The sequence below is a fragment of the Microcebus murinus genome, chromosome 22 (genome assembly GCF_040939455.1).
Source record: "Microcebus murinus isolate Inina chromosome 22, M.murinus_Inina_mat1.0, whole genome shotgun sequence".
In the NCBI taxonomy this organism is placed as follows: domain Eukaryota; kingdom Metazoa; phylum Chordata; class Mammalia; order Primates; family Cheirogaleidae; genus Microcebus; species Microcebus murinus.
Genome location: NC_134125.1, coordinates 23,330,001 through 23,343,036, shown reverse-complemented (window position 1 = coordinate 23,343,036; position 13,036 = coordinate 23,330,001). Strand labels below are relative to the sequence as shown.

General features: G+C 48.3%; 2 protein-coding genes and 1 pseudogene across 2 annotated transcripts in view; all 3 read right to left on the bottom strand.

The window, feature by feature from the left end:
• Positions 1-12,631, bottom strand: part of LOC105862512 (immunoglobulin lambda-1 light chain-like) — a 190,389-nt pseudogene extending 177,758 nt beyond the window's left edge.
• LOC105882024 (immunoglobulin lambda-1 light chain-like) overlaps positions 1-13,036 on the bottom strand; it is a 273,592-nt gene that overhangs the window by 172,112 nt on the left and 88,444 nt on the right. The window lies entirely within an intron of this gene.
• Positions 1-13,036, bottom strand: part of LOC105879363 (immunoglobulin lambda-1 light chain-like) — a 215,853-nt gene that overhangs the window by 189,072 nt on the left and 13,745 nt on the right. The window lies entirely within an intron of this gene.

Sequence of the window (13,036 nt, the reverse complement as noted above, 5' to 3'; positions counted from 1 at the left end):
GCAGCAGAGCCGATGGGTCGTGAGGATGTGAATGGGTTTGAAGGCTTCCACACCCTCTACTCCAGGGGTGAGCGCTGAAGAGGACAGACAACCACACGCAAGTCATCTACACCTATTCTGGATTAGCTCCGCAAGACTGCAAAGAGATCCCGGGATACAGAAATCGTGGACAATATTCAAAGGTGAACTGAAATACTTCCACTAAACCTGGGGAGTCGGAGAAGCTGTGGGGAGGGAGCACGTTCGCACGTCTGCCACCCCACGGGCTGGCCGGAGGAGGCACCCCTCCCCCCTACACAGGGAGAAGATCCCATCCCCACCGACCCCACTCCACACAGGCAGAGAATCGCCTGAAGGTGGTGGGAGGCGAGCGTGTGGAGGGGAGCCTGGAGCAGGCAGCGTATGGAACTTTCCGCAGCGCCCTGCTGAAGCACTGGGGAGTGCAGGAAGGGTCTGAACCCAGCGCCCCGTCCCAAGCCCGCCGCCCCGCCCTGCGGCTTGGAGACTGGGAGAGCCGCGCGGGACGCCCATCTCGGGCACCCCCACTGCCCTAGAGCAGCCGAACAGTTCCGGCTTCCGGAGCGGGCAGCCCTCTGAGTCTGCAGCTCTGCTGGGGCGGCAGTCGGTGGGGAAAAAGTCCAAGCTCTGAGGCTCCTTCCCAGCCCTGCCCCCGCCCCGCTGCTTGCAGACAGGGGAGAGCCGCGGGACGCCTGTCGCCTGTCTCGGGCACCCCCACTGCCCTAGACCAGCCGAACTGTTCCTGAGTCCGGAGAGGCCAGCTCTTGGAGTTCGCAGCGCTCCGCTGAAACAGGCGCAGGAGCTGAACCTGCAGGTGCTGAGCTAAGTGGCCGCCTCTCTACACCCCAGAAAGGAGTGCCGAATTTGGTGTTCTACCTCAGGACACTTTCAGGTCCAGAAAGTGGGGACTCTACCTTAAAGGAGGCTTGGCCTTTGGTTACCGTTGAAGCTGTGACTGGCGCTGGGTAGACAGAGGGCAGTTCCCCACACATAAACCACTGGGTCCCTGAAAGCAGGGGAATTAGGGAGTGCAGTGATCGATTGAAGCCAGCCTGCCAAACCCAACCCAGCCTTCTGCTGAACAAGGGACACACGGCAGCAGCACTGCCAAAGCGTGCCACCACCACCCTGTAGATTGGAAACACGGCGGAGGCCTGCCCTGGTACTGAGCTCAGTCTCATCCTCTGCCCTAACCCAGCAGGTGGACTTGGAAGCTGAATTTAAAAGGGAGGAAAGGCCAGGGCGCCGTTTTTGTTTGGCAGCAATCTCGTAAGCCAGATCCAGGGAGGTTTCTTGCTGCATTTAGCTGTTTACGTTCTGTGTCCAGAGAGCAGAGCCTATCGTAACAAGGAGAAGTAGTGAAGGAGGCTGCTATTCCTGAGGACTTGAGGAACCGTTGGGAGTGGCAAGTCACTCGCTTAACACTGAGATATCTGTATATCCTATTTAGAGGCTTAGAGTGCAATACAAAGATCTTGGGATACATTGATAACTGGCTTCTTCCCACAAACCACAGAGATCAAAAGAAAGAGTAAACTCAGTGCTTAACACACTGCTCCCATTTCAACCTAGTGGTAGAAACTGGTGTCCATCTCACTAGAGTGAACGATCCTTTGGGTGTCTAAGCAAGGGACCCAAACCCACTAATCTCTGTAGACAGAAGGTGAAGACATCAGGTCAAAGATAATCCAACAGACTCAAATTCCTCTCAGAAGATACAGGACCAGAACACATACTCCCTAGCTCTTCCAAGGAGCAATCCTTTGGATCTCAAGAACACAGCCTATAATCGAGTTCCAACACCTCTGGTCCTCAAAAAAGTATCCAGATGAGGAAGAACCAGCGAAAGACATCAGGAATCATGAAGGATCAGAGAGAAAAGTATCCTCCAAAAGAAAATACTCATTCCCCACCAACTGACACCAACTTACATGATATGATTAAACTAACAGAGGACAAATTCCAGATATGGATTGTTAGAAAGCTCAACGGTATTGAAGAGAAAATAGAATCCCAACATAGAGAAACCACAAGAACAATCCAGGAAATGAATGAAAAATTCTCCAAAGATATTGAAGTTATTCAGAGAAACCAAGCAGAAATTCTGGCAGTGAAGGAAACATTCAAGGAACTCCATAATACAGTGGAAGCCTCAAAAACAGGATAGATTATCCTGAGGAAAGAATCTCAGAGCTTGAAGATTATGCTTATATGCTAAACAAATCAGAGGAAGAAAGGGTACACAGAAACAAGAAACAAGACCAAAGCTTACAGGAAGTGTGGGATTATGTAAAAAAGTTAAATCTTAGGCTGATTGGGATTCCAGAAGGGGAAGAGGAACACTCACAAGGATTGGAAAACTTATTTTACGGCATAATAGAGGAAAATATGCCTGGCCTAGCTAGAAATCTGGATATCCAAATACAAGAAGCACACAGAACTCCTGGGAGACACAATGTGAATAGGCAATCACCTCGTCATATGGTTACCAAGCTGACCAAAGTAAATGTGAAAGAAGCAATCCTCCATACAGCAAGGTGAAAACAACAAATAACCTATAAAGGAAAACCTATCAGAATAACCGCAGACTTCTGACCTGAAACCTTACAAGTCAGGAGGGAATGGGTGCCTATCCTTAATCTTCTAAAACAGAACAAAGCCCAACCTAGAATTCTTTGTCCAGCAAAATTAAGTTTCATCTATGAGGGTGAAATAAAATCCTTCTCAGACAAGCAATTGCTGAAGGAATATGCAAAGACCAGCCCAGCCCTACAGGAAATTCTCAGACCTGCCTTCCACGGTGAACAGGGCAATAGACACTCCTCCAAATAAAACCCTCGAAGATTTAAAGTCTAGACCTCGAACTTCATGATGGCTCAAGATCTAAGACAAAGCAACAGGACTTTGCCCATCAATATGTATGGAAATCTTACCCCAATTTCAATCCTCTCAATAAACGTAAATGGTTTAAACTGTCCTCTGAAGAGACATAGACTGGCAGAGTGGATAAAATTTCACAAACCTAGTATTTGCTGTATACAGGAAACACATCTAAACCATAACCATGCCACCCAGCTGAAGATCAAGGGATGGAAAACTATCATCCAGGCAAATGGAAGTCAAAAGAAAGCAGGGGTAGCTATATTATTTGCAGACAACATTAGATTCAAATTAGCAAGAGTAAAAAAGGATAAAGATGGCCACTCCATAATGATGAAAGGGAAAATCCAACAAGAAGATCTAACAATTCTCAATATTTATGCACTCAATGCAGGAGCACCCAATTACATAAAGCAAACCTTGTCTGAGCTAAATACCACTTTAAACAACACTACCATAATAGCAGGGGACTTCAACACACCAGTAAATGAACTGGATAGATCCTCCAAACAGAAATTAAGTAAAAAAATAAGGGATCTAAACAAAGCTATTGACCAAAAAGATCTGACAGATCCATACAGAACATTCCACCCAAATAAAGCTGAATTTACATTCTTCTCAGCAGCCCACGGATCCTTCTCCAAAATTGATCACATACTAGGTGGCAAAGCAGATCTCAAAAAAGTCAAGAAAATAGAAATAATACCATGTGTCTTCTCTGACCATAGTGGTATAAAATTAGAGTTCAATTCTAACAGAAATACACACTACATCACTAAGTCTTGGAAACTAAACAATCTACTGTTGAATAACTATTGGGTCAAGGAAGAAATTCAGAGGGAAATCAAGAACTTATTCGAACAAATCTACAATGGAGCCACATCTTACCAAAACCTGTGGGTTACAGCAAAAGCATATCTGAGAGGAAAACTAATAGCAATAAATGCTCACATCCAAAAAACAGAAAGAGTAGACACTGACAACCTAATGAATATACTCAAGGAATTGGAAAAAGAAGAGCAAAACAATTTCAATCCAAGCAGAAGAAAAGAGATATCTAAGATCAAAGCTCAACTAAATGAAATGGAAAACCAGAGAATTATATGGAAGATCAACAAAACCAGAAGCTGGTTTTTCGAAAAGATCAACAAAATTGATGGCCCTCTGGCTAGGCTGACAAGAACTCAAAGGGAAAGAACTCCAATAAACTCAATAAGAAATGAAAATGGGGAGATCATAACAGACTCCACAGACATACAAAACATTATGTTTGACTACTATAGAAATCTATATACCCAAAAACTACAGAATGAAGACGGAATGGACAGATTCCTGGACTCATACAACCTCCCTAAATTCACCCAGGAGGTAACAGAGTTCTCGAACAGACCAATCACATGCTCAGAAATTGAAGCAGTAATTAAAAACCTCCCCAAACGGAAAAGTCCTGGGCCAGATGGCTACACTTCAGAGTTCTACCAAACATTCAAAGACGAGCTCATACCTATACTACAGAAACTATTCCACACCATTGAGAAAGATGGTATTCTGCCTAACTCATTCTACAAAGTCAATAGCACATCGATACCAAAGCCAGGAAAGGAGGCAACAAAAAAAGAAAATTACAGACCAATATCCCTCATGAATATGGATGCAAAAATCCTAAATAAAATTTTATCAAATAGAATTCAACAGCACATCAAAGAAATAATTCACCATGACCAGGTGGGATATATTCCTGGGATGCAAGGCTGGTTCAACATACGCAAGTCTATAAACGCAATCCACTTTATAAATAAAAGCAAGAACAAAGACCATATGATTCTGTCAATAAATGCAGAAAAAGCATTTGACAAAGTCCAACATACTTTTATGATAAAAACTCTTAAGAAAATAGACATAGATGGCCCTTACCTTAAATTTATCAAATCCATTTATGAAAAACCAACTGCTAATATCATCCTAAATGCGGAAAAACTGAAATCATTCTCTCTTCGAACCGGAACCAGACAAGGATGCCCACTCTCTCCCTTCCTATTCAACATAGTGCTTGAAGTCCTAGCTATAGCAATCAGGCAAGAAAGGGGTATTAAGGACATCCAAGTCGGAAAAGATGTGATCAAACTCTCACTCTTCACTGATGATATGATATTATATCTTGAAAGCCCCATTGACTCTTCCAAGAGACTCCTAGATTTGATAAATGAATTTGGTAAATTTCAGGACATAAAATCAATACACACAAATGAGAAGCATTCATATATGCCAAGAACCATCAAGCAGAAACTCAAATCAAAAATGCAAACCCCTTTACTAGAGCCCCAAAGAAAATTAAATACCTAGGTACTTAACGAGAGATATGAAAGATCTATACAAGGAGAACTACAAAACACTAAAAAAAGAAATTGCAGATGATTTAAACAGATGGAAAAATCTACCATGTTCATGGATTGGTAGAATCAATATTGTAAAAATGTCAATATTACCTAAGGTGATCTATAGAATCAATGCAATCCCCATCAAAATACTACCAGCATTCTTAACAGATCTAGAAAAAATAATTCTTTGCTTTGTATGGAACCAGAGAAAACCATGTATAGCCAAAGCAATCTTAAGTAAAAAGAACAAACTGCGAGGCATCAGTCTTCCTGACTCCAAACTGTACTATAAAGCAATAATAGTAAAATCTGCCTGGTATTGGCACAAGAACAGAATCATCAATATCTGGAATAGAACTGAAATTCCAGAGATGAAACCATCTGTATATGGTAACCTAATCTTTGATAAAGCAGACAAAAATATACAACGGGGAAAAGATTCTCTCTTTAATAAATGGTGCTGGGAAAACTGATTAGCAACATGCAGAAGAGCGAATCAGGATCCCAACCTCTCATCTCTCACAAAAATTCACTCAAGATAGATAACAGATCTAAACCTAAGGCATGAAACTTTAAGAATCCTAGATGAAGAGGTTTGGAAAACCCTATCAGATATTGGTCTAGGTAAAGAATTCATGAGGAAGACCCCCCAAGGCAATCACCGCCGCATCAAAAATAAACAAATGGGATCTGATCAAATTAAAAAGTTTCTGCACTGCCAAGGAAACGATCATCAGAGCAAATAGACAACCCACAGAGTGGGAGAAAATATTCACTCTCTACATTTTTGATAAAGGTCTAATAACAAGAATCTACCTAGAACTTAAAAGAATAAACAAGAAAAAAATCAAACAACCCCATCAAGAAATGGGCAATGGAAATGAACAGAAACTTCTCCAAAGAAGACAGAATAATGGCCTGCAAACATATAAAAAAATGTTCAACATCTCTAATCATTAGAGAAATACAAATCAAAACCGCAATGAGATACCACCTAACCCCAGTAAGAATGGCCTGTATCAAAAATCCCAAAACAACAAATGCTGGCAAGGATGTAGAGAGACAGGAACACTCTTACACTGTTGGTGGGACTGCAGATTAGTGCAACCTTTGTGGAAAAGAATTTGGAGATACCTCAGACAGCTAGAAATAGAAATACCATTCGACCCAGCAATAACATTGTTGGGCATCTGCCCCAAAGAACATAAGTCAGTCTATTATAAAGACATCTGCACCCGAATGTTTATGGCAGCACAATTCACTATTGCACTGTCATGGAAACTACCCAAGTGCCTGTCAATTCATGAGTGGATAACTAAAATGTGGTATATGCTCACAATGGAATATTACTCAATCCTAAGAAAGGACAGTGAGCACTGTCTAGCACTGTTTATGTTATCCTGGATTAAGCTTAAGCCCGTAATACAAAGCAAGACGACACAAGACCTGGAAAAGGGGCTACACATCTACTTGCCATCAAATTGGTACTGATTGACTAAAACTATGGTGCTCAAAAAAAAATGGTAGTGTTCAACAGGGACTTGGGGAGGGAGATCCACATCTTAAGGAAGTGGTGAGCATTGTGGGGGGAAGGGATTACCTCTATCCATTTTTAGGGAGAGATAAAGATATACATTGTAACCAAAATGTCTGAAAAAAAATCTGTAGTCGGAAGTGGGCAGGGGGAAGGGGGGAGGAGGGGAAGGGTGTGTACTTACACGGTGGGTGAGGTGCGCACCACCTGGAGGCTGGACACGCTAGAAGCTTTGGCATAGCGGGGTGGGGGAGGGGGGCAGGGGCAAGATATGTAACCCTAACAATATTTGTACTCCCATAATATGAAGGAATAAAAAAAAGTGCTAAAGAGAAACATATATCTTGTAAATGTCATGGATTTGTGTGCAGAGGGACCATTATCCCTTTTATATGTTCGACAACAAAGTGAGAGATGAATTTGATATGAACAAAACCCTGCTATTTCAAGCTCCTTTATCTCTTAAACACAAAATCAGTAATATATTCATTGTGCTGCAAAACATTTCCACGCTGATTAATTAAATGCATAACTTATATTATTATGGAAATAAACTACGTTTCTCTCTTTGACGTGACATATTTGAATCTAAATTTTCAATATGTAACAAACTGCATCAGCTTATGATAACAGCTAGGGGGGTGTAATTTGGGATTAAAAAAGATGCAAAGTTATACAAGCTTAGCAGACATGCACAACTTCTATCTAGAGTGGGCATAAGAATTGAGGAATAATATTCTCACAGCCCCTCCATTTGACTTTATAAACTGATGGCTGACAAAATGTTTACAATCCATCCATCACTGTTGTAGTTGCTTTTTACTCTGTCACCCCAGCCCCATCCAAGAGAACCCTGTCCTTAGGAAGCATCACATTAATGGCCCAGAGTGTGAGGGGCAAGGCCAGCCCTGGTACTGTCGCTGCCCTGGGTGCTGGAAGGAGAGGAGGGACCTCCTTTGGGCCAAATTGTATTTTCAGAGCAGGGAGGTAGGCCCTGGGGGGAGGATAGCAGGGCTGCTCAGTCCCTAAATTGACAAAATTCCTTACTGTAACCTGCCCTCTGGATATGAATGAATTTTACATACAGGTATAATCTGGCAGAAGAAATTCCTCTCAAATTGTCCGTGATGTAATCGTGTTGGTTGGAACAATAGTTTTGGCTTTTCTTTGATTGTTTTGAGTCTTCATAACTATTTGGTAAAAAACCTGGGAAAAATTCTGACTTTATAAATAATAGTAGTGTATATACATTTTAACAAAAGTAACAATAACAGCCAGTTTTGCCCCACTTCCCCATCTGAACGGGTAACCGTGAGATTCGCTGCTGAGTTCGATCAGACAGTGACAGTCAGCCTCGTCCTCAGCTGCAGCCCAGAGACGTGCAGAATCCCTGCGTTGGCCGAGGCGTCTTTGGAGCCAGAGAAGCAGCTGGGGACCCCGGAGCCCTGGTGCTTATCTGAGTCTGTGTGGTAGGTCAGCAGGTACCGGGGCGGGCTCCCTGGCTTCTGCTGGTGCCAGGCTATAGCATAGCTGCCAACACTGAAGCCACTGCTCAGGGTGCAGGTGAGTCTGGCTGATGCTCCAGGAGATGCAGAGAGGGAGGGCGGCTGGGTCAGCACAGGCTGGGACAGGGAACCTGCAAACACAGACTCTTGTGTGTGCTGGAGTAGAAACCAGGGTGGAGTTCTTCATGGGTCTTAGACAAAGGGGCTGACACAGGATACTGAGACTCGGTTTCCAAGGCCTGTCCCTACCTGTGCAGTGAGAGAGGAGCAAGAGCAGGACAGGAGCCCAGGCCATGATGTACACAGCCCCTGGTCCCCACAGTGGGGCTGGGCTGCCCAGGCCTCCTTTTGTCCCCACCCTCTGCAGAGGAGGGGCTGCTCATGCAAACATGTTTCCATCCAGGGACTGCCCAGCCCCTCCCTGAGCCCTGGGCTGAGCTCAGCTCTCACTGCACACTGAGGAGGGGGGATTTGCTTTGCCCCTTGGGGGAGCCCTGGGAGGAAGCAGCTGCTAGGACCATACAAAGGGCCCTGCTCAGGGGACTGTGCCAGGCCAGAGAGGACACAGCTGCTGAGTCCCTATTAGGGAGCACAAGGCCCAGCTCTGAAGCCCAGGCTCCTTGGAGTGACTGGTCCTCCCTGAGCAGCTGTGTAGGGACCACAGGGCAGTCCCCCAGCGCCCCCTGCTGGTCACAGGCACACACCTCCCCATGGCCCAGAGACCTGAGAGCCCAGCTGGTCTCTGCAGCTCCCAGTCACTGTCTGTATTGACACAGGCACAGTCTGCATCTTACAAACTGCGATCCTAATGCTGATATTCTGCGTGATATCACTGTCGTTTCTCACTCCCAGAAGGAATCTTGGACTATGAGAGGAGCAAACATGTATATAAATGACAACTTAGGTTGTCAGCCCCTCATCTAAGATGTTACAAATGTAATATCGCTTCCTGGTGTATTATGTAATACATACATGTGTTTCTACTGTTTCTTGGCCATTAGTGATAATGGAAATGTTTTCCAACCACTCTCACATGACTGGATTTGTGTCTTACTCTCCTGATTGTTCACTATTGCCATCGCTGCCCTAATTGTCACCGTGGAGGAGGCACGGAGCGCCCTGAGGTTGCACCTGTGGGCTCACACCTGCCACGTCGCACTGGAGCAACGTGCGGCTGGCGCTGCGCCCTCAGATCCCGTGTCGTCAGCCCCACGTCCCCTCTCCCGCGCCGAGTCTCTGCTCTGTGGACACTGAGCCCACACGCCATCCTACTGTCCTCGCGTGTGTTCTCAAGAGGATGTTTGAGGGGCTTCAGTTGAACAGGTGAATCTGAGATATCCGCGATTCACACAGTGAATTTCCAGCATGAAGTACAACGCTTTGCTGACAAGTGACTGCCTTACAATTTCTAAGTTCCATGGAGTGTCGGTGACACCCACCCACGCTGCCACCCTCGCTCTGCAGCGACTGAGCTCCTGTCTGTCGTCTCCGGTGCCCAGAATCTGCTCCTCCTCCCGCCGCTCCCGTGGAGCTGCGCTCTGGCCCTGCCGCCCGTCCAGTCCTTCTCCGCTGTCTCTGCAGGAGCCCGGGGGACCCGCCCGGCTCCCGGTCACTTCCCCAGGGCTCACGCCCGCGTTCCTCTCCTGCTCTCTAGACCCCGAGGGCAGCGCTGCCATTACCAACTTCTTTGTATGAACTCAGAACTCTGAACTGAGATGTCCACGGCGACAAGTCAGCATGTTTGCCTCAGACCTGAGGCTCTTCCTGGGGGTGGCGCTGAGGGGACGGCACCTGGTCACTCCACGGACGGTGAGAGTGTCCCGGGCGCCGAGCCGAGCTCTGAGCTCGGTGCACAGAGGGGAGGAGCGGGAACCAGCAGGAGGGGACAGCCCTGTGCGTGGAGCTCAGGCTCCTGTGGGGACGCGCAGTGAGCACAGACGCAGCGCCGCCCTGGGCACGCGGAGCCCTGACAGCGGACGCCCCTCGGCCGCGCAGGACGTGGGCGCCGAGCCCACCCTCTCCACGCCCTCAGGCCGGCCTCCCCGACTGCCCGTGCTGAGTGCAGGGCCGCCACCGCTCTCCTGGCCGCTCGGCCCCGGTGCGACGTGTTCGCCAGGTGTCCTCACCTCATTCCCTCTTACACAGCGGAGGACGCTTCACCCGCGTCTGAAGACAGCGCCACTCTGTTCCCAAACACCCCAGGCTCTTTCCCCGAGAACAAAGCGTAAAACATTCAGTGTCTCATTCCACTGTCTCTGGGCCTGGCCCCTCAGTTCTTCCCCAGCCCTGGTCCCCAGCCTCTGCCCCTGGGCCTGGACACAAGCCCGTGCAGGTCCCCATGGAAATATGTCACTGACCTCGGCCGGCAGTGTCCCCTTCCCTTTCAGCACTTCTGCTCCTCCTGCCCAGCCTGTGCCTCTTCCCAGTGGGGACGTTTATTTCATTGTGTGGAATTTACCAGGAACCCCCGCAGATGCATCTCTGCCCACCATGTGCACGTTTCCCCACGGAGAATGGACTGAGAGCGACACTAAGCATGGCGCAAGATCATGATCCATACTGTCAACCTCTGGTTCTCTCATTGGCTATACCTTCCAAAGTGTGTTTGTATATCGTGCTCCTAAGTTCCCTAAACATTTAATCTTTCCAAAACGATGAAAGGATATCTGAGAGGAAAGATGGAATATCCTCCTTGCATTGGGGCAGGTTTCAGCATCTTTGGAGACTCTGTGGCATTTGAGTTCCAGGTTGTCTTTAGTCAGGGTAACTGGGGAAATGGGACTCACTAGGGAGTCTGGAGATCTATTTCTTATGATCATTTAATGCAAAAACTCTGATAAAGGATAGTTTCATCTTACCCATAGATAAGGGGATTTAAGCAAGGCTCTCAACTTTACCGTGTTATGGGAGATAATCAAAAACATCCACGGCATGGATGGCCCAGCCACATCTCCATATTTTTGCAATTGTTCAGAGAAACTTCCCAAGGATTCATGGGTTCATGGACACCTGTGAGATCTGGCCTTTCTGTGTGGTCACAACAGAGGGAGGATGCAGGGGTTTGATGTGACGCAGCGCCTGCTCATGCCGCGCACACACTAGCCCTGGACTCTCTAGGACGCCCCGGCCGCCTCTGAGTGGTCAGCGAGATGCCCAACATCTCGTCCTGCAGACAGTGGAGCCCGAACTTGACCATCACAATCCCGTAGGGCTTCTCCTCTCATCCTTACCGTCCACTTTGCATCCTGGAGAAAATTCCCATGTTTGAACCATCCATGACAGCCATTCAAAGTAGGGTCACCTGAATGTCCCCATGTCCCCTGATGAGAGAGCGTGATCCCTGCAGAGCTTCCTCTCCTGTGTAGGGAATGCTTCCCTCTCGGAGGGGGCACACGCCCCTTCCAAGTCTTCAGTAGTGCAGGGAGTGATCTTCCAGTCCACAAAGTGCCAACAGAAAGAGCACACACCCACTGCTGGGCCCATCTGTGCATGTGTGTGTGTGTGTGTGTGCATATATGTGTTCCCTTCTATGAGGTCACATAGTCCTGTTCTGATTGTTGTTCAGTGTTTCATGTCTGCAAAGAGTTGTTTCCTGTAATCGGTTCTGTCTTGTGGCTGTTCGTTATATAAGGGCTGGACCTGCTGCCATTTATTGCATTATGGCAGCAGCAGCACCAGAAGCCACAGGCTGGGCCTGAGCAGCAGCTGCCGGCGTTCACCCTCCTGTGGGTGAGGACGGGGTTCTTGTTGCACTTCCCCGTAGGCCTGCAGCACTGTGGAGCATCAAGACTGCTGTCATAGGACTGGCAGTAATAGTCAGCCTCGTCCTCAGCCTGGAGCCCCGCGATGGTCAGGGAGGCCGAGCTGCCAGACTTGGAGCCAGAGAACCGGGCAGGGACCCCCGAGGCTCTATCGCTGTTATAATAGATGAGGAGTTTGGGGGCCGTTCCTGGGAGCTGCTGGTACCAGTGCGCATAGCTACCCTTGATGTTGCTGCAGGAGATGGTGATGCTCTGCCCTGGGGCTCCAGACACCGAGGGCGGCTGCGTCAGCGCAGACTGGGCCCAGGACCCTGGAAGGGGGAGACACACACATGGTGACTCTGGGTCTGGAGACAAGAGGACAGAGCAGGGCCCCACGGTCTTCCCAGGGCCCTTCCCTGGCCCGAGTCAGCTCACCTGTGCAGTGAGCCAGGAGGGAGAGCAGGAGCGGGGCCCAGGCCATGGCGGGACTGTCCCGAGTGCTGCCTTCTGTGCCCGCAGCTGCAGCAGCTTCCCCAGGTCTGTCCTTCCCCTCTTCATACCCTGAGAGGGGAGGCTCCTCCATGCAAATGGCCTGGCTTTCTGCCCCCCCTGGGCCCTGGTCAGGCCCCTGTGCCTGAGGGTGTCAGCGGTGGGCGGGGGCGGGGCCAGGGCTGTGTGGTCCCAGGGGGTGGGGAGGTCACAGCTGTGCCCTGAGCAGAGGGCACCAGGCAGGGCAGGTGGCTGGTCCCGGCTCTGATCACCCATAGACACGTCAGCAATGGGTTTTGTGCGCCCCCTGCTGTCCACACCCTGACACACCATCACGGGACATGGTGACCAGTCCCCCAGAGCCAGCCCAGCCTCCGCCCAGCTCTGTCCACTGCCCTTGCCTCAGGCCAGGACAGGGTTGCTCCTGTGGCCTCCCCATCCCTCAGAGCCGTCTTCTTGCTCTACCGGTTTCCTCCGGGTGAACGTGTG